This window comes from Phyllopteryx taeniolatus, chromosome 9 (assembly GCF_024500385.1).
Source record: "Phyllopteryx taeniolatus isolate TA_2022b chromosome 9, UOR_Ptae_1.2, whole genome shotgun sequence".
In the NCBI taxonomy this organism is placed as follows: domain Eukaryota; kingdom Metazoa; phylum Chordata; class Actinopteri; order Syngnathiformes; family Syngnathidae; genus Phyllopteryx; species Phyllopteryx taeniolatus.
The window spans coordinates 15,474,700-15,496,038 of NC_084510.1; the positions used below are offsets into that span (position 1 = coordinate 15,474,700).

A 21,339-nucleotide genomic window follows, 5' to 3' on the forward strand; every position below is an offset into this window, starting at 1 on the left:
CCATCCCTCAGATCACGCCGAGTCGGGAGCCAAGCGGTAATGACGCCATGCTTCTATATCGTATGTCCGTACGAGGCGCAGAGTGGAATCCGTGGAAAAAAAAGGTATCACAGTCAAGTGGTAAAATAAAAATAAAAGTTAATCACCGTGAAATAGATTAAACCTATTAAGAGGAACGTATGCTGAAGGTGACAGAAGAAATTAATTTGGCTCAACTATTGAGACCCTTACCTCCACCCCGCTATAGGATTTCTACCAAACTAATTATCACGCTCCACTTTCAGAAATAATAAGGAAAGTGCTTAATAGGTCGGGATTTACCCCTGCATTCATATGTCCATTTACCATCCCCGCTTTCATGCCCACACACTCCTTCCTTAATGCAATTTCACATTCACAATTTAAAATAGGGGAAGGAATTATTTTTCAAGTGGTGTCAGGCTTAGAATATACAAGCAGCAATATTAAAAGACTGTTAGGTTTGCACCGAACCCGCCAAGCCTGAGTGGCTTAAGCGAAGGTAAAGATGTTAAATAATGTTTTTGTCACACTTGAGGACAAAGGAGAAAATTACAATGAAAGCGCAGCTATCTGATTAATCTCCCCTCGCTGTATATTAATTTTCTCCCCTCTCTGATTTATGCTGCTTGGGATTTTAATTTTTAAGCAGAGCACAGATAGGAGAAAGCTCTACCAAGCCAGCAACTCATGTCTGTTTATTTAGTCAGCCATTTGCTCCAATTAGAACAACATCAAAATGCAACTATTGTTTCATCTCAAGCATTATTTTAAATGATTTTTTTTGTGTTTTTCACTAGCTTACACACCACTCATTTGCATTGTAGCGCCCAGGGCAATGAAGCGAGTCTAAAGTGAAAAATGCAGGTTAGGCCAGTTTTGTTCATTATCAGTGTGATAAAAGTAGAGTCATAAAGCAGAATAAATAAATAAGGAGGCTGACCAAGCCTTTCAGATGGAGTTTATGTTTTATTATGTTTTTCATCACTTATTTATGCAATTTAATTCATCATATACTGTTGGAGATCTTTCAGTGAACAACATATCTTGTATTTTTCCACACATTTCTTTTAAGATGCACGCCTCTGTTATTTGTCTCTGTTACAATGTGTAATTATTGTGCATCTGGCTCTTGCCTGGCCAAATCTCAAGGAATCAAGCACAAAGACCCAAAGAATAATTGTTAGACATCAGCTGCTGAGCTCAGAATGAAGTTGTCATTAACTTACACAATTAAGTCATCCCACGCAACAACTTAAGTCATGAGCGTTAGGCTGCACACTAGCAACAAGTCTCAGACCTCACAAATGTAGTTATATTTTATGAGTCATTTTTATTACTTATTTTGTTTGACCAAACTTCATTCGTTTTATGCACTGCAACTCAACAAACTATCTTCCTGGATATGCAGTATAAAGTATTTGGATATCAATGATGACAATTTTCCATGTGACTTTCGTATAGGTAGGGGAGAAAATGGGAAGATGAGCTCACATTTGCTTTCCAATTTATGAAATAATTAGCTACTAAAATAGCTTCAAATTCCCAGCAGTGACACGACTGAAATTTTGAAATAACTCCCAAGTCACACACAACTTCAAACACAAGAATGATCATGTATGAAATAAAATGTGATGACTAAATGAGCACATGGATGAGCCTCTCTCCTTCACTGGTCAGTTGTTCCACTGTTAAACAGATGAGGCATACTTTCACACTTTTTCCAAAACTTTTTAACGGTGGCTTCTTGGCCTCTGCAGTCATGTCAGCAGAGCGTCTATTAAAACCGCATGTGGGCCCGGCCCGCCGACACACGCATGCACGCACACCCTCTGCTTTTCAACGCTGAACTTCTAACCTCTTCCTACACCGCGACATCTGGGGCTCGGCGGTAAAATGTCCCTAACGTTCCCGCATAGACATCGTCTAAGTAGATAAAAATACGGAGGTTGGCTTCGGTGATCTAGATTTGATTAGATATCTCCTTATAGTGACCAATAGCGATTGGCTAATAAGGCAGAGATAAACTCCAAACGTCCATACGGCCAAAAAGTGAGAGCCAAGATCCCTGTGTGATAATTTGAGCCTAATTCATCGGCTTTCCAATATGCACATGGCAGACTGTTTCAATTAGAATACGCACAGACTCACACGTAACTCTAGCGAAGGCTTTAAATAAGCAGAGATAGACATCAAAGATCTGATTTTAGCCTGCCAACCGCACAAACACATGTAAAATAAGACACAGTGGCACATTATTTAAATAAAGCCCGCCCTGTCACCTGCTGATGTGTATCTGGACAAGTCAGCCTGAGATAAAGTCACTCGACAACTACAGCAATCGATGGAAGTAATTTATTTACCTCGCTGGGCAATATCTGCTCTGTCTTCAGAAAGCAGAGAAAAGGGAGATGTGGCAAGCGTGTGTGAGTGGTGTGTAAATTAATCTAGCAGCAGCCACATCCAGAGCCACGCATAAGTCCATAAAACAAGCAGAGGTTAAAGCAGCTCACATTATACACACACACAGCAGGCAAAGGTCCAACACCAAAACCACTTCTCCTAGAAACACAAGAGACATGAAACGTCATCTCGCTTCCATTACTATGATGTGCCATCCCTGGATACTACTAAAACATGTGATTAAAAAAAAAACAAAGTTAAGAGTTCTTTATTTCTCCTTCTTTCCATTCAAAAGCAACGCGGTGGAGTGAGACCCGTCGACGGCCCTTAACTTTAACTCAATGAAATAAAAGGCACTTAACTAAGCCTCAATGGTGTGCAGCACACACATGCACATACGCACTTATCCCCCACCTCCTCAGATGCTCATGCATATGCATTTTCATTGTGATTTATGCACCCTGGCGGGGGTGTGGGCCTATCTGAGCGAAGGGCCAACATACAGGTCAGCTCATTTGTAAATCAGTTGCCTATTTATGGATGTGTTTGGAGTGTTTCTCTGTAATGTAAGTGCACATTTGTGTGCATGTTTGTGCCTATAAATTTGTGCTTATTGGAAGAGGTCAGTGTTCGAAACAGACTCCTAATTACAGTGGCAACTTCAATCTCTATATTTATTGACGTCGTTAAACTTCTTAGCGGTGTGTAAATCACAAGAGTCCTGGAGGATCTATATGTGTGTGTGTGTGTGTGTGTGTGTGTGTGCGCGCGCGTGTGCGCATGTGTGTGTGTTCTGCTGAGCCCTGACTACTTCTGCCAACCGGTGGTCTAACCCAGCACTTTGAAGCAGGAAGTTGCCTCACTTTCTGACCTCTCGTATTATTCCCAGGAAAAAAAGCCTATAGAAACATGCCTTCCTATCAGCAATAGACCCGATCTCGTGCATTGGCTAATGGGAAAAAGTGTGACAAAAAGTACACCCAAAGACGTGTTAGGGTGAAATGTCCATTACCGTGTGCTTCCCTTTTGTGAACATTCAGTGCTTGTTGCTCCACCTCCTCCCACCTCCTCTCTACAACAGATTTTGGGCTAATAGGGCAGCTGCTGGTCCCCCTTCAACCCCTCCCCTAAAACCCTGCTAGGCTACTCCCTGCAATCCTTCCACCCCAGCTCCCTTCCAAAAAAAATAAATAAATAAATATTTTTTAAAAAGCCCAGGAGGACGCCTATTGTTTTCAAAATGTTATTGATGTGTCTGTGAATGGAAACGTTGAAACTGTTGCTGATGAAAAAGTTTTTCTGTCCAGTGTTTTCCCAGAGCTACCAGATAAATTCCCAACTTTTCCAAGATCATCCAAACAGTTTAAAAGGTTAGCAATTCCTATATAATAATGATCATATACGTACTGTATAACAGGAAGGCCACTAAGTAGAGCAACCTCCACTAAGGTTAAACTATTAATACAAGGGAAAACAATTCTTAGAACTTTGTATTTGGGTTTGTTTGTCCATTTGTTAGTTAGTTAGCAGGCTATTTCCTGGTTAATGGACGATGAAGAACAGACAAAGGGACGCAATATGATTCTGGAGTTTGGACGGACACAATGGTACATATTGACTCACATGGTAAAAAAAAATAATAATAATGTAGATCAGATCCAGATCATGACCAAAATTAATTGATACATAATTGGTTGTCAAAATGTAATTAGTTGTTTCTTCATGCACCATTCCTTTACAAACTTTTGTGGACATTGGTTTTGTATTGTGTAAACTTGCTGTGTCCTATTAATCACTGCTTTAGAAGTCATACTGACTGCTCTGAAAGGGGCATTATTAAACAAAGCTGGTGGTGATGTAAGATTTTTGCTCAGTATTGTATAGTATATCCTACAAACAAAGCCAGAATGCCATCAGTCACTTTATATTCTCTATTGCTAATTCATTGATGCAGAGTTTCCCAAAATCTTTCAGCTCACCCTGTCCTAACCTTACTAAAATACATATATTTTGCATTGCTATAAAATATACATATTCTGTACAAAAACAAACTAAATAAAAAAAAACAGAAGACAACTAATGTGAATCAAAAATCCCTTTGGAAAGAAATTGTGTGGCAACTAAAGATCGTTAAATATCCTACAACAGCTTTTTTCTCTGCCGCAATGATGCTCAACGCATTTTGGGTTCTGAATGGCTGCCTTAGTGTGACATTGTGAGCTGTTGCATAGCACTCAAACATCATCCAGATAAAAACAAACACGTCAATCTATAGAGGTATGTGTCAGTGAGCTCATCAAGATGGGCTATGACGCCCAATCACACACTCATTTGATGGGCAGTGTTTATTTGTGCTTGTACATGTGTGTTTAGGGTGCTCTGTGTGTAACGGGAGCCAAAGTGTGGTAGCCCCCGGCCCCCACACACACTCACACGTACACGCAAAAGCCTCATAAAGACGCTTACTTACTCACACGGTTCCCTATAAAGAAAAAAAAAAAGTCCCTCCACTTCATTAGGAAAGTAAACACAAGTGCTGTCTGAAGTGGCTAATTAGAGACTAATTACTCCCTGCTCGTTACTAATGCAAATTAGATTACGCTGCTTAACTTCCTCGTGTCCACAACGCTGCTGTTAATTGAGGTCTTTTGAAATTAAATTACCCACTAATTAGCATATCAAAACCATTAATTTTGCGCAACAAGGAGTGGAGCGAGAAAGGGGGGTGAAAAACAACAACAAATGCCAAGTTTTCTTAATGAGTTCTGCTAATTGAATATGTATGCTCAATCCAGGGGGCTGTGCTTGGAATACCTATTCGTTTGATGCGCACGCGTGTGTTTGTGTGTGTGTCCGTGTGTCGCCACATGGAAACAGCATGTATCATAAGAGCAGCATATAATTAAAGCAACCAAACACTTTGTCAGTCAGTTAGTGGGAGACGCCGCTGAAGCAAGGATGAGATGGATGTTCATCTCTTGAGAGGTGAACGAGAGGAACTTTGAGAAGGTGCGTGTGTGCGTGTGTGTGTATTCGTGCAAGTGTGAGCAGGGGTAGTGTTTGTCCAGGCATAAGATGTCTTTGAAGTAAAGAACTTGCAGCTCTTGTAAAGGCCCCTGACCCCCTGCCAGCACTTTCTCTGCATCTAACTGGCCCCTTTTCACCTCCTTTACAATACCTATGCAACTACACACACACACACACACACACACACAAACACATAAACACACACACATGCACAGTCACATTTTATGGCCACTAGCAGGTGAACAGCGCAGATTTTCCCCTTTCCTCTCACTGAATAGACGATTTAAAGTTTACGGATTAGAAACGGTGAGTAAATTTGCCTGCTTCTGAATAAGCGAGAGCACACACGCACGCATAGTGAAGCCAGCGGCTATAAACTACGTTAATCTAAAGATCCATCTCAGCCTTGTAATGTAAAACCAGCAGAAATAAAGTCATTCTGCACAAGTCCCTTTCCTATAACTGCCTCTGCAATCAAGGTGCATAAAGGGCCCCGATCACGTGTCCCTATGAAAGTTTCATCTTTCTCACTTCTCATCCCTTTAGCCTGTAATGATGAATGAAAAAAGAAAGAAGGGTAAAAGTGAGAGGTAGGCACATACAAAAATAATATGATAATTAGAGGTAAAGATGTTAGGATTCCTTTAACGGGATGCACAGATGTTACAAAACAATATTTACCCTAATTGCTACAATTATTATATTAACCACTTAGAATTTGACTATGTTGATTAAAAAATTGATTATTCGTCTGTTTCTTTTCAGAGTTTCTTCTTAATCAAAATCTAACATCCTTGAAAAATTAATTTGAAGTCATTTCTTATCAGTTAATTAAATCTGGTTGGGTCTTTTTTTTTTTTTTTTCCCTTTTCGGTGCGGCATGATTAGAACGGTTCTGTTCTCCTCTGTTCAGACAGCATGACGTTAGAGGGGGAACTTTTCACTGTCTCATCAAACATTCATCAGCACGAGAATAGTACTTCTTTGAAGGGCCCGCCGCCAATGTCTTTTCTTTCTCCCCTCTTGCGAACCTCCGCCGTACTGATAAATTGTGTTACACCCAATAGATCTTTCTTTCTCGTTAACACATTCTCATTAACGGACAGAGAAAGCAAAACGAGAGGGGGGAGGGGAAGAGAAAAGGGGGAGATGAGGGGTGTCAGAGGAGGGAACAAGAGGAGGAGGAAAACAGGGAGGGAATAAATGGGAGCCAACAGCAGTGATAAAGTCACGTTTTAACATAGAATAGGTTAAGGCGTAGTAATCGATAGATTGAATAATATTAATTGATTGTGTGGAATTGAAGAAAAACTGAGACGAGTACACTTCAGATTGTTCAGATTATCCTTTCCCACTGAAATAATAAAAGATAATAATTGACGAAGTGATCATTATTGTCCCCCTAATCGAGCAAGGACGTTTTGTAAAGTATGCAATAAACTAGTACACTGAGTTAATATGAGGATCAAGTCACGTGCACTATTGCCTGCGTTTGTAATTGTTTAGTCGAAAAGTGAACACGAGAAGTTATAAAAATACATTTCCTTGACATAGATTTCACTTTATATCCTGCTAGAGTTACTCATCAGAGGGTGACTTCACCTGAGAAAACTAGTTTTCTATTTCTAGAGGAATACTAATTATAAAATCTCTGCCCCTGGCAAAGGAAAGCCCCTCTTGGAGAGAGAGAGAGAGAGAGAGAGAGGGAGAAAGAGAGCGAGAGAAGTCCATTCAGTGCCATCAGACGAAGATAAGTTCTCTCTCTACTTGAGCGATCAGCAGAGCAGAACCGAACAGATACAGCGCACTCGGCTCATCTGTCCATCCGGCCTCCTCGGGGAGGCGAGGAAAGATTGGGAAGAGGAGGAGGAGGGTGGGGGGCATGAGGAGGAGAATAAGAGAGAAAAATCAGTCGGTAAGAGAGGAGGATGGAATAGTTCTGTGATTGGATCATCAATGGAATTAATATTAGAATTTAGCGATATTTCAAGATCAACCAATCAATGCACTCCCTCATCAGCCAGTCAGCCCCCATTAAAGCTCCAGGGTGGAGTTGTTCGTACTTCCATCTTCCCCCCGCTTCTTCCTCTCTTTACTCCAGCTGTCCTCCATCTTTCTCCGGGGGAGATGGGCGAATTCTTAAAGCCACAATTACTGCACACAACTATCAATTTCCCCTTCAATTAACTCTGTGGGAGGGGGAGTGGGGGCAGGGGAAGAGACATTCAAATTTGGGGGATAGAGAGCTACATGGGCCCACCCCTCCCCTTCTCGGCATTTTCCCCTCCAGCGTGGAGTTGCGTTTAGGCAGCGAATTACACCTCAACAAGACCAGCTTGACCCTTTCAGTAAAGGTCAAGCTGCACAGTACAGCCCATGTGACCTGCTTTATTACATTATTAGAAAATAGGCCTCCTGTTCCACAAATAAACACTGCATAACACGGACCCTTCGCAACGGAGTGATCGAGTGCGGAGTGGGGAAAAAAGCAAAGCAGAAATGTGAGAAAGAGGGCCTGTCAGTTGTGTGATGTTTCTTCTTCTATCAAGGCTGCACCCCACAATAAGACACCAATGTTTTTTAGTTTCATTCCGTCTGCCCACTCTGCGGGCAATCTGATGACAAACCCCTGCTGGACACCAAAAAGCCTGTCGCTCAGCCTCCTGTCCCATCTGTCCTCGTTCTTACACTGTAGTCTCCTCCCTGCTGTTTCTGTTGACGACTCTCCGGGCCTGATCAACTGTTTCTAAGTGACCTTTAGACAATGCAAAACTGCAGCAGCACATGTTGCAGATTAGGACTACAGGTCGCATGCGGCAGCTCTGACCTTCACTAGCCAACTGGCGCCTTTCAACACGGCTTTCCTCTTTTACTAACTGACGAAAAACTTAATAGGAGGAGTAAAGCAAATGAACTCCATAGTTAGCGCCACCTAATTTATTTCAGGCACAGGCGGGTGTAGTGACAACATCTTCATTCAGCCAGCAGTGTATTCAGACCACCAAACACAATTTGTGACCTTTTTGTATGATGAAAGCATACACAAATCTGTGAGCTTACACGGCAGCCAAATGAGAAATGTGTGTTAACCCACGGCGGCTGAGCATGAAAATATTGAGTTAACAAATGGGACGGGAATACATCTGAAATGTCTCCATTTTCAATGGTTCGGTTGTATTGTGTTGAATCTGCTGAATGGTCTGATTGATTGACCTTGAGGCACATTCCTGTCAAATCACTGCTAGAGAATTAAATGACTTGCTATTGAACGAGCGCGACGAGAGGCTGCAAATGTTGGAAGTAAACTGTGATGACAGCCGGGATGTAATGAAGAGGCTGAGAGGGAACGCAGAGCCGCCATAATTAGAGACAACAGGCTTGACAGCGAGACTCAGAGTGAGCTTGAGACAGAACAAGAGGTGAGAAGAAGAGGAAGAAAAAGAAAAAGAAAAGAAAAAGAGAAGTGGAACTTCTTCAACATGGAGGCGGCCTATCAGAGCTTGGGCACCTAAAACAACACTTTGGGAAACAAAGCCCATTAAGAGCTACGGTACAAATAAAGGATTGTTAATTGTTAGGATTAAAATTAAATGCATAAAGGATTGCTTGTTTGATTAGCACAAATAAGAAGAACAACACATATGGGCTGAAATAAATCAACTTTTTGATTACAAGATAAATATTAGAATAGTCGCCTTAACTTTTGAGAAAAAGAAGAGGTTTCTTTTTAGAATGAGTGTGATTCTGTTGCAACAAAGCAATAAATCATAACTGAAACGGATTATTCCATATGATAATGAATTCATGAATTCAATTTCTTAAGAGAATAATAATGCACAATATTGCCAATATAAAAATAAAAATCTTACACTTCATTTGCTTCTACTTCTTAATTGCCTTTATCTTTTTTTTTTTTTTTTTTACAGAGCCCTCCTATCGCATCCCCGTCCCCGCAAGTCTTCAAAGCCTAACAACACAAACACACACACACAATCATACACCGACACACACAGATGGCCTTTCCTCCTTAGGAACATGAGAGCTGTCTGTAATTCACAGGCTGGCAAAGCCACGCTGGACGGCAATCTTGATCTGGTGGGATTAGGATACTTTTATTTCCCCGAGAGCCAAGGAGGAGGAAGAGGTGAGGAAGGGCCAAGTCGGAGGCAGGTGTGTATGTGTTTAAATCCTTGTACAAATGTCAGAAAATGACCGGTGACAACAGCAACATACACCCATGTGCTTCCCAGCCACTACATTAGGTACACCAGCACAATATCACAAGATATGATCAAAAATTCAGCCTGGAAAAAGATAACAATGACACATTTTTTTAAAAAGGAAATTATTTCATGATCTTGTCCTCTTGTGTAGCTAATCTGAATTCAATTTATCAAAGAAAAAAAAATACAACTGCTACAGCTCTAGCATTGACGGTTGCAAAGGTGTACCTAATGAAGTGGCCAGTCCATTCACACGTTCATAATCAAGTGGCTCAGAAACGAGGCTCATCCCTCCCCGCCGTGATGGAAGAGGGGACAAGAGGGCAAGGAAGGTGGAGGAAGGGTGTTAGGGAGGAGGGGATTACACAATTATTCAGATAACAGCTGGGAATAATCTAGTGGCAGATGTCTCCCGGCCAACAATGCCCACCGCACACAGACGCGCATGTGTAAGCACATGCACACCAACACCAGTTTCAATGCCCAGCAAAGGAGCACAAAGTGGGGAAAGAAAAAAAAAAAAATCAGCCTCCGATGGGTCGACACGAAAGCTCTCAATCCTCCCCCTTGGACTGAAACTCTTAAACCACATCTGTAACCCTGATGAAATCATTTTTAAAAATAATATCTAACTATCTCCTCACAATGATGAACTACCCTAAAGAATATATACAAGTTGGGAAAACTGATGACCTGTTTGCTTTTTCTTTTCGTCACAGCCGCTTGAAAAACAGAACCTAAAACCAGAGGAATTTAGTCCCGGGCGGAGAGAGGTGGAGGGTCACGCGGTGATTGACAGCTAATTGGATGTGCACGTACACACACACACACACACACACTAAGTGTATGCACAGAGCAACAGCATCCCCTCGACTCCTGATAGTGGCTCTAGTAGCACCCCACTATGGAGGCTGCACCCCTACTGGGTAAATCCTGCCCAGTGTCTTTACCTCGAGGGGCAAAGCCGTGCACAAAGCAGGAGTTTAAAAAAAAAAAAAAAATTTTTTTTTAATAAAATAAAAAACTATAGCCTTTTACCATTTTTTGTTCTGGAGAAGATAAACAAACTATTTAGAAGAAGAAAATCAGAGTTCTTAAGCACTGGTCTCTTCTAATTTCCCCTGTGAGGTTACATTCGCCACGAGGAAGGAAAAGGGCGGTCCGGCCGGGTGTCAAAAGCTCCGTCAATCCGTCAAGCTGGGCCGCCTATTGTGATTTAGTCGAATACTGGCTAACAGCTCATCCTGTCAGGGGATTGATCATCCCGCACAGCGCCTCACATGCTAATAGCTTAAGTCGGCATCCCGTGTCCCCCCGGAACTAATACCACAAATACTAATACCATAAAAGAGCTCCAGCAACACTTTCGCCTGCGTTCGCCAACATCGCGATACTTGACGGATTAGAAGACATAATGAGATGCATTTAAATGGTTATTACCTCCCTGGTCCACCATGACGTGGCGCACAGGCTAAAACTGTACAGTACGCTCATGCCAAATTCTGATGCACGCCAAGCAACTACAAATGCAGCAAATCCAATTAACAGACAAAATAATAGTGTGTTTAAAAGTCTCAATGAGGCTAACTTTACGAAGAATGTTGCCAATCTGAGCACTCGAGTGAAAAAGCATTTGCTCATCCCTGCAGCGGCACGATGGACAAGCGTGCACACGAGAGGCCCGTAGCACGTCTCTCCAGTCAGACGATTTATGAAACGCACGCCTCAGCGTCGCCATAATGCCACGAGACGCACACTTCGCAGCTGTCACCTACCCTTCACTACCATCCTTTTCAATACACATTAAAGCGACGGCGCACAAAGTTGAGTCACATTGTTGTTCCGAGCGACGCTTTCCACTGATCTGCTCCCTCGCTCCTCCGCTCGATTGACGGCCGCCCTGTCAGTCTGTCGTGGCGCTTTCGAAAACGCCAACAGCTCTCTGATGAAGCGCTTACAAAAAGGTCAGAGGGGTGGAGGCGAGGGGAGCCGACTATAGGGATAGGAAGGGGAGGAAAGGAAAGGGAGTCGGGACGGAGTGACGGAAAATCCATAACACAAATAAAGCTGTCAGCGGCAATGCGGAGTTAGCACGAGACTGGACGACCAACGAGTGACTGTTCATCAAGATGCTCCATTTGAAACACATGCTGTAAACATGAGTGCATGTTAGTTTCTCGTCATCAGCGCATCAGTTTTTCTCCAAACGGCCTTTTAGGTCACTGAAGACTTACGTACAAGGTGAAGCTTGTTCACCATCTCATGCACCATTGTCTCTATATGTTAATGTCCTTATAATTACAGTATGTGTCCACATGTAGCATAGTCTTTTCTGCCTGATTTGTTGTTATTGTGCCTTCTCCAGATGAGCTGAGAAGGAGCACGAAGCATCTAGTGTGCTTCTGACCTCGTGATCCTTTCAGACTCCTTCTCTCTGTCGTCGAAACTTGAAAAGCGCCGCCACCTCCTTACTTTCCGATCTGCTCTCATTCCTCCAGACTTTACACTGACAGCACCCCCACCCCCACCACCACCACCAAACACACACACTCAAGCGTGCCCCACCCCTTCAGCTCTCGCTCTTTGCTCCAACCATGGCCTCAGGTGCCAAACGCACCCTGGAGAGGCTGATCTAATGCTTCCTCAGCTGTAATGACCCACGCCTCAAGAACTCTTGGACGCTCCTACCAGCCTTTTCACTCGTATGTTCTATCTTCCGTTCTGTCTCTCACTTCCCTTTTCAACACCCCCACCCACCACCCCTCCCCAGCCCACCCCTACTCCCCCACCGACACCCGCTCATAGGAAACAGTCCCTTCCGCTTCAAACTGTTGGGTCACTCCCTCCCACATCCATCAGCTGTTAATGGGATGGTGTTCTGCGGAACAACTGAAAAAGACTCAAAATGGGCCTGGCCTACATAAAATTAGGATATGTCGCGTGTCGGACACTTGAATCGAAAATCAATGAGTCATCTTATCAAGGAGTTAAAACAAAACAAAAATCAAGAATAAGGTTTGCGGCCTTGACAGCTCCCTTTTAAAGACAAAAGGTAACAAAAGCGAACACACACCTCGCTCACAGGTGGCCAACATCTATTTAAGATATGTCTCAGGGCATCTTTCATGCCTTCATACTCCTCCTCTTCCTCCTCCTGTTCTTCCTCGCCCTGCTCTCCTGCAACATTACAGTACAACGCTTGCCTCCTGACCCCTCAGGAAAACACATCTCATCTTTGAAAAATGTGCAGGGATTTATTAAACGTGTGCGCTCACACACACACACACACACACACTGAGCCCTCTACTTCTCCTAAATAACAAGCTCAATTTGAACCACATGTATAATCAGGACTCAGTCAAAAGCAATGTGGCGGCAGTTTCACCATGCCGTCAATCACTCGAATACACTACCAGAACATATTCCCACTTGCTGCACTTCGACTAATTTGTCAATTATATTGCATTAATAATTTTAGTGAGCCAACACATTTTATTACTGAAAAAAATGATCTGACATAAACACACTAAGTGAAATTAAATGTATTTTTTGAACAATATTAACAAAATCATTCTTGTTGAATCTTTTACCACCAATGGTTTAATGCAGTGCATTAATGTTCATTTCAATGGCGACATTTAAAGTGATTCAATTTTTTTCCCTGCCTGCATGGAATTTTTTTTTCTTGTTCTCCAACCTCAATGAAAATTTTAACATTTCAGTTTTTATTGCAGCTAAGTGGCACCATAGAAGAAAAAGCTGCCAGTATCTCCTGCTGGTCAAAGCCCACGTTTACTATAGCAAAGTCATATATGGGCACTCTTCAACATCACTTTGCATCCAAAAGCCCACTCAGACTTGTGGGCTGGGGTTAGCAGCATATTACGGACACAGCCGACGCACAGGGCATTTAAAACTTCAAATAGTGTCCATTTTCACTGGAGCAGCACAGGTGAATTGAAAAAAAGCACTTTCGTACATACTCCTCATTGTACACATACTATCAGCAGCCCTTCTGATGGAGGTGAGAGGACCCTCTGAGTGAGTTTATGGAGTAAAACAATCATGCCGGCATGGCTTTTAATTCGGCTGAAGGTTTTTTTGGGTTTTTTTTGTAAGCATATGAGATTTATTGCAATTTTTACCCATCTATAGACCATTTCACATGGACGCAGAGTCACACGCACACAATGCCTGGATGTCAGAAACACACACACATATACACACTTAACTGCCCGTTGAAAAGTCTCGGACTGATAGCGGTCCGTCCCAGCATCACACGACAAACAAAACGTGACACGGAAAAGACACAGCTGTCGGGATAGATGAGACGAGAAGGGAAAATAAAAGAGAAAAGAAGCAAAAGCGTGGAGGCAACTCTGAATAAAAAAAAGGTGTTGATTGTGAGGCAAATGCACAATAGTGGACAAGGGCAATAGAAAGAAAGCCTCACACAAAAGTTTTTTCCGATTTCAAATTTAACTTGTACTTGGCTTTTGTTTCAATGTCTTTGAATTTCCATCAAAAGACACGAATAACATCTTAACATATTAACCATTATATAGTTGATAAATGGAGTTTGACTCGATGCAAAAAAAAAAAGAGTGGAAAATCCACCAAGCAACTGTAAATGTATTTGTTTTGAGATGTGACTGATGGTCCTAGAAAATACAGCATTCAGAATCCACATTATAAATCAATACATTTTTTTGCAGAAAAAAAACATTCAAGGGGAGCCTTAAATACGCTCTTGTGATAAAATGAGAATTCCTGGCATTTCTTTTCAAATTGCTGAATTTTAACACATTCACTTATTTTCTGTCAGTTCATTAAAAGTAATGGAAATACATCATTAACATTCTTATTTCACTTTCAAGACTTTTACAGGAGGCCTATTTGTATTTGACAGCAAACGTGTGTGCATTTTTTCCCCTCTTTTCAATCTACATGAAATTCCAATTTGACGGTAGGCAGTCGCCACCAAGTACCTGTCTGACACCACAAATGTGACAAGGTCATAAAGCATGATTGAGAGCGTTTGCATCTTTTGTTAAAGTGCAATTAAGAGAGTGTCACGGTGAAGGAAAAAAAGAAAAGCCAGCGAGGAAGATGGAGTGTAAACAAAACAGAAGGAAAAATTGGAGAGATGGATGACACAGTAAATAAAACTAATTATGACAAATGTCTCTCAGCCCATCAATCAAGTGGAAATGATGCTGGTGTCAGGTTGACCATTGACACAAAACAAGCGACTGCAATTAATTGTTGTATTAATTCTCGCCCCTTTTTGTCCACATACATGTATCATAATAACTATTTTTAAAGCTTCACATGGAAAATGTACCTTTAGGATGTCAGGAGGAGGTTGCCAAGTTGTTACATGCAGTTAAAAATGTACATTCAACTGCACCCTTAAAAGGAATCTTTTTTTATTATTATTATTTTGGAATATAACTAAAAAAAACTAATAATTTCCTGAAATTGTGGAATGCATTTTTAATTGTTATTTTGCATTCAAGAAAACATTGTTCCTTTTTAAGTAGGTGCAACATATTAGAATACACCATGCAGCGGAATTGATTCAACTTTAACGGTGCAGAGGCCACTTTCGTCCATGTTGAGGCATTTAGTTTTTGCTGTCAAATCGTGCAAAATTGCACAAAATCATCATAAGAAACCCAGCGAGGTCACAGACGGCGGTTAAAATTTCACAAAGTCAAAACGGGTTTGAAAAGAAGGTATTGTTCCCTGACCTTTTCACTAGAGCTTTCTTTTTTCTTCTTCTCTCTTTCTTTTTAACACAATGAGTTTATTATCAACAGCGAGGGGCTCATTAAAAAAAACCGTTGTGATACAAAGATTAAACAAAATTAAAAATAATAACTAACTTTAAAAGGGGAGGACTTTTAAGCTCATGTGTTGTAAAATTACCACCACATAACTTCACGTCGGCGTTTATGGTCAAAAGACGTGTGGGGATTCATTAAGGGGGAAGTTACAATTTGCTTGTAAATAAATGACAAAAGTTACTTGAGAGCTGGGAGATTTAATAATAACAGAAAAAGGTCACCCCAAAGCATACAAATACGTATCTAGAAAGAACTTTTGGAGGAAAAAAAATACAAAAATAGGTTTTTTTTAAATATAAATGAACGTCTTCATGCGAAGCAGCTGGGTGACGTTTTGGATTTACCATTGTAGTACAAAGTAAAAAGTTGACTTTTAGGGTGCATTTTGGAAAAGTTTGGGGGCAAAAAGTGAGCGTGAAAGAGCACACACACACAAGATAGCGCGTAAAAGTGGGCACATTGAAGCCAGGAAGAGACACCTTTTCCACGTGGTTAGAGGGACTTACAAGTTAGAAAAGTGGGGAAAAGTCGTGTGTTCTCGCAGCGCGGACAAGACAATACAATAGACAGTGTGAGCGTGTGTGTGTGCGTGCGTGTGTGTGCGCGCGCTGTGCATGAACCTGTTCTCTTGTGTTGGGAAGAAGTCAACTTTCACGCCAGCGGTTTGGAGCATGTGGGCAGCCCGGCTCCGGCTCCGACTCCTCTCGGCCCCCCGCGAGTCCACTCGCTCTCTCGGCGACAAAAACGCCACACACGCCGGTGGGGGAGAGGGACACACACACACGCGCGCGCGCAGGGGCGGGGGGCGCGGGGGGTTGTGTACGGACTTGAAAAAATAAAAATTAAAAAAAGATGCAAAAAATAAAGGAGAGTGGAAGAGGAGCTAAGAGGAAAAAATCGTGCTCGGGAGTTAGTCCTCTCCTTGTTGTTGGCTTCTTTTGTGCGCCACTGGAGTCAAGTCACAACAATTGTGGCGCTCAAAGTGTGCCGACCGTGCGCAACTTCTGCTTTGCTCGCCTGAGTCTCGCCTCTCCCGCGATCTCGTTAAAAAAAAAAAAAAAAAAAAAGCTTCTCTCGTTTGTCTTTTTTGCTTCTTTTTTTTCCGCGCCACAAACTTGGTCCGCCGCCGCTCCGCTCTTTTTTGCCATCCACTCTGACGCTCCCTCGCTGGAAATCAGCCTTGAAACACCAGGGCAGCGTGCGTGCGTGCGTGCGTGTGCCGCGTGTGTGTGCGTGTGTGTGTGCGTTCTGCAAGGGGACAGTTTGTGCGCTACCGTAATGCCTCTAAAGCAGGTGCGCCTTCTCAAAGATCCACTACAATAGGAAAACAGCGCCCCTCTCTCTCCTTTTCCCCTCACGTCGGATGATTTGATTTCTCTTTGGGGAACTTTATAGTACACTTGCGTGTTCTCCAGTTCAGCATTTACTTGTGCTTCGTGTTTTGAGTGATTCTTATTGCATTCTTCATCCCTAATATAACAAAACGACAGATGGTGTTTTCATTGACTCTTTTTTTCATGCAAGTGGTTAGTCAAAAGTCTCTACTTGGTTGAAACAGAGCACATTAAATAACAACTAATGTCAGAGAATGATCAACTGACTAACTAAGAAAAGATTCTAAAAGTTGCCTGCAACCACTATCGGTTAGAATAGCATATCTGCTCTTACAGCTCTGAGGTTGCAGGTTCAAACCTCAACTGTGGCCTTTCTATCTCAAAAGTTTGCATTTATCCCCGTGTTTCCCCAGCTTCCTTTCACATTCCAAAATCATGCATTAGGTTAATTGAAGACTAAATTGTCCACTGGGAATTTGACTGTGTATGGCTGTTGGGGTGTATGTGCTGTGTGGTTGACTGGTGACCAGGGGCGTGCAGAGAACTTCGGAAGGGCAGATGCTCAAACTTAAAAGGGGGGTACGTGGAAGAAGAGTTTGAAACCCCCTACAGAAGCATGCTTTACTATATAACTTACACTTGCACTATTTCCATCCTTTCATCCATTTTCTTTACCGCTTATTCTCACTCGGGAGGTGGGCGTGCTGGAACCTAACCCAGCTATCTTCGGGTTAGGGTTAGCCCTAACCCTACGGGCAATTTAGAGTCTTCAATCAACCTACCATGCATGTTTTTGGGTTGTAGGAGGAAAGCGGAGAAAACCCACGCAGGCAGGGGGAGAACATGCAAACTCCACACAGGCGAGGCCGGATTTGAACCCGGGTCCTCACATATGTGAGGCGGATGTGCTAACCAGTCGCCCACTGTGGCGCCGATTCCAAAATTAGTTCATAAATTTCATGTGTAAAAATATGATGAGGCGATTAAAGATTTTTTTGTTTTCACAGCCATAAGGGCCCTCTGAAGGAAACCATAACTACAATTTGGCCTGTGCCACAAATGAGTTTGACAATATATGTATATAAAATATCATTATGGTTCTCGTTTTAATGAATGTCATTGACAGTTGGAAACATTCTGGTATATCGAGCTCAAAGATTGAGGATGTATATTGAGCTGTATTCACAGCACAAATGAGATGACCATGGGCACATTTAAGTCATTTTTAGTGGTGGTCTAGCATTATTATTAAAGTTGAACATCAGTCATTCATTCACTGTACCACTTGTCCTCACTAGGGTCACAGCATGCTGGAGCCTATCCCAGCTGACTCTGTGTGAGAGGTGGGGTACACCCAGAACTGGTCGCCAGTCAATCGCAGGGCACATACAAACACATTTTCACTCACAGTCACACCTACGGGAAATTTAGAGTCTCCAATTAATGCATGTTTTTGGGATGTGGGAGCAAAGCGGAGTACCCGGACAAAAACCCACACAGGCACGGGGAGAACATGCAAACTCCACTCAGGAAGGCCGGAGCCTGGGTTTGAATCCACGACCTCCGAACTGTGAGGCGGATGTGCAAACTAAGACACACATAGATACACAGTTTAGGCTCACGTGTGCTGATGTCATGTTTGATGATAGTTTGAACTCCAATTTTTATTGGATTTTTGAGACATATTTTTTTACTGCAAGATTTCAACACCTAAACTGTACAAATTTTGTGGCTTTCAACTTTGGAGTTTCCACTATAATGTCTACTAGATTTGGACAACAAAACATCTAATACATACTATAAGTCCCGGATGCACTGTAACAACAGGTGTGTTGTCACTTAGCTCCTTCCCTCCTCTGTCTGCAGTAGTTTGTTTGAATCAACTTAAAGTGATAATTTCATGACACATATTTAGAGGGGCATCATTTAGAAAACCCTTACCAAGCATATTGGGTATGTTAATTATGTGAAAAACGCAAGCTAGCTAGGCTTATCTGCAACCTGAAAGTACAGTGGTCATTTAAAGGGCCAAATGGCATTTGGCAAAGTGCTCCATTGTCATAAGAGATTTGAGCCGTCGGAATGTGTTTAGAAAAAAACGTGGTTGTCAGTCTGTAGTGAAATGTCTGACTCAGGTTTTATGAAGAAAATGCTCTTAAGTAGTATTTCGATACTAAGCGTTCTCATTTTATTTTTCTACTTTAAATGGCAGATAATCAATTAAATGCCTGGATACATTTTTGGTACACTCCTGTTAAAGAAAAAAACTCACAGTGGTTACTGAAATCACTTGAAACTGCCGTGACTGAAATTATTTATATTGACAAGCCTTCCAGCTGCAGAAGACTCATTAAGAATTACAGACATCATTCTATTGCAGCAATTGCCTCTAAAGGTTGTGCAACACAATATTAATTTTAGGGTTCCAATCATTTTGGTCCAGGCCAGTTTCATTGTTTTTAAAATAATTGTGCAGGACCACCCAAAACTGTGATTGGCTGGCAACCAGTTCAGGGTGTATCCCGCCACCCGTCCGCAGTTAGCTGGGATGGGCTCCAGCACGCCCGTGACCTTTGTGCGGATAAGCAGTACAGAAAATGGATGGATGGATGGATGGACCACGAAAAAGCAATGCCTAATTTTCATCACTTAAGTTTCAGTATATTTTTTTATTTATTTTACTTTTGTCAAGTTATTGCACTGGCCATTGCTGCTCTTTCTTTCTCCCAATTGTATCCAACTGTGCACATTTGTTTTTCCTCTTTACGTAATCAATAATGGAACCAATAAAGTACAGTATGTTAAAAGTCAAAACTCACTCCCTCTTTATATATATATATCCATCCATCCATCTTCTTTACCGCTTATCCTTACGCGGGTCGCGGGCTGCTGGAGCCTATCCCAGCTATTTTCGGGTGGGAGGTGGAGTCCACCCTGAACCCGTCGCCAGCCAATCGCAAGGCACATAGAAACAAACAACCATTCACACTCACATTCACACCTACGGGCAATTTAGAGTTGTCAATTAACTACTGTGCATGTTTTTGGGATGTGGGAGGAAATCAGAGTACCCGGAGAAAACCCACGCAGGCACGGGGAGAACATGCAAACTTGGGTTTGAACCCTGGTCCTCAGAACTGTGAGGCAGATGTGCTCACCATTCAGCACCGTGCTGCCTAATTTTAAATTCGGACTTAAAAAATCAAATGTACAAGAACCTTTGTCGTGTATAGTGTTTATTTTTAATTCTAAAGGAGAAAATAGAAAATTGATTAAACGTAGCATTGTCATGACATTCGTTCTTTCGCTGTACGCGCGTGTGTGTGTGTGTGCGTGTTTGTGTGTGTAAGGGGAAGCCAGTGAGCTGTTGACATCCTTGCATCCAGGCTGAGTCTTGCCATTATGTAGTCAGAGAACAACAGATGGTTTGCCTGTGTAGAAACTCAGGAAAAACAACCCATAAATAAATGATCCAAACAGAACAGTTCACTGTCATGAACATTTTTTCCTACCTTTCTGCACTGACATATCTGCAGTGTTTTTAGATGCACACGGGTGCATAATTGCTTCAACGCAGCAGTTGTAAGCACACATTAGAGGAAGCTAAAACTGCAGATAACTTGAATTTCTCTCACTCCATATTGATTTAGGTGTAAAGGACCGATGTCAGTGTTTAAAAAAAGAAGCTCTATTCAACAAATAAAAAGGGCAGTTTAAGTGGGTACACTGGTGTTATATGCTTTCCTTGCAAATAGACAGTTGTGTGATTGGGCAATTTTTACTGTCTGCATAGCTCACTTCGTCCTTGATGTATTTTGGAAGCCTGACAACTCCTTTTGCAGAGTTATTACCACCTTTTTCTCCCTCACCGCCTCATTCATTTACTAATTGACAGTATAATCAGTGTTGAGATTACTGTCTCTGAAGAAATTTGGGCATTACATCATGCAGCCTGTAATGGCAAAAGGGGAAAAAATGCCAGCGGAGGGAAGAAGAAAATGTGTATTATAACTCAAAGGGGGATCTTGTAATAATTTGGCATAGGCTATTAAAAGGGATTTGGCCTCCTATCTTTCCTCTATCGAAGCTTTTACCATTTGAAAATGATGGCAGTCCATCAGAGCATCAACTCACAAAGGGCCACCACGGCAGTAAATCACCACACATTCATTAGTACGATCAATAATATGCATACTGTACATCTGCGTGCTGTGTATGCGAGTGCGCTACTGTTTGTGTATGAGAGAGTGTGTATCCAACTGGATCCTTTTCTCATTTGCAGCAGTCACTTTAAGCTTGAATTTGATCATGTTTATAACTGCGAAACAACCTGTGTCATTAATGTGTCAATCTCACTATGGAGTGCCTTTTGTGTGCCATCAGAATCACTCTGTCATCGGGAAAATGTAGACGAAAAGAAACTCTGACGTATTTGCACATTTGCACACATCCCAGTTCACTGATAAGTCTCTTAAAACATTTCCT

At 42.0% G+C, this 21,339-nt stretch overlaps 1 protein-coding gene across 1 annotated transcript in view; it reads right to left on the reverse strand.

Annotated features, from left to right (window-relative positions):
* The window catches only part of foxp4 (forkhead box P4), a 104,198-nt gene extending 87,487 nt beyond the window's left edge, over positions 1 to 16,711 (reverse strand). The window contains exon 1 of the mRNA XM_061784704.1: positions 16,141 to 16,711. The gene's annotated coding sequence lies outside the window, so the exon portion shown is untranslated. The remainder of the gene's footprint in view (positions 1 to 16,140) is intronic.
* Between the last annotated feature and the right edge of the window lie 4,628 nt (positions 16,712 to 21,339).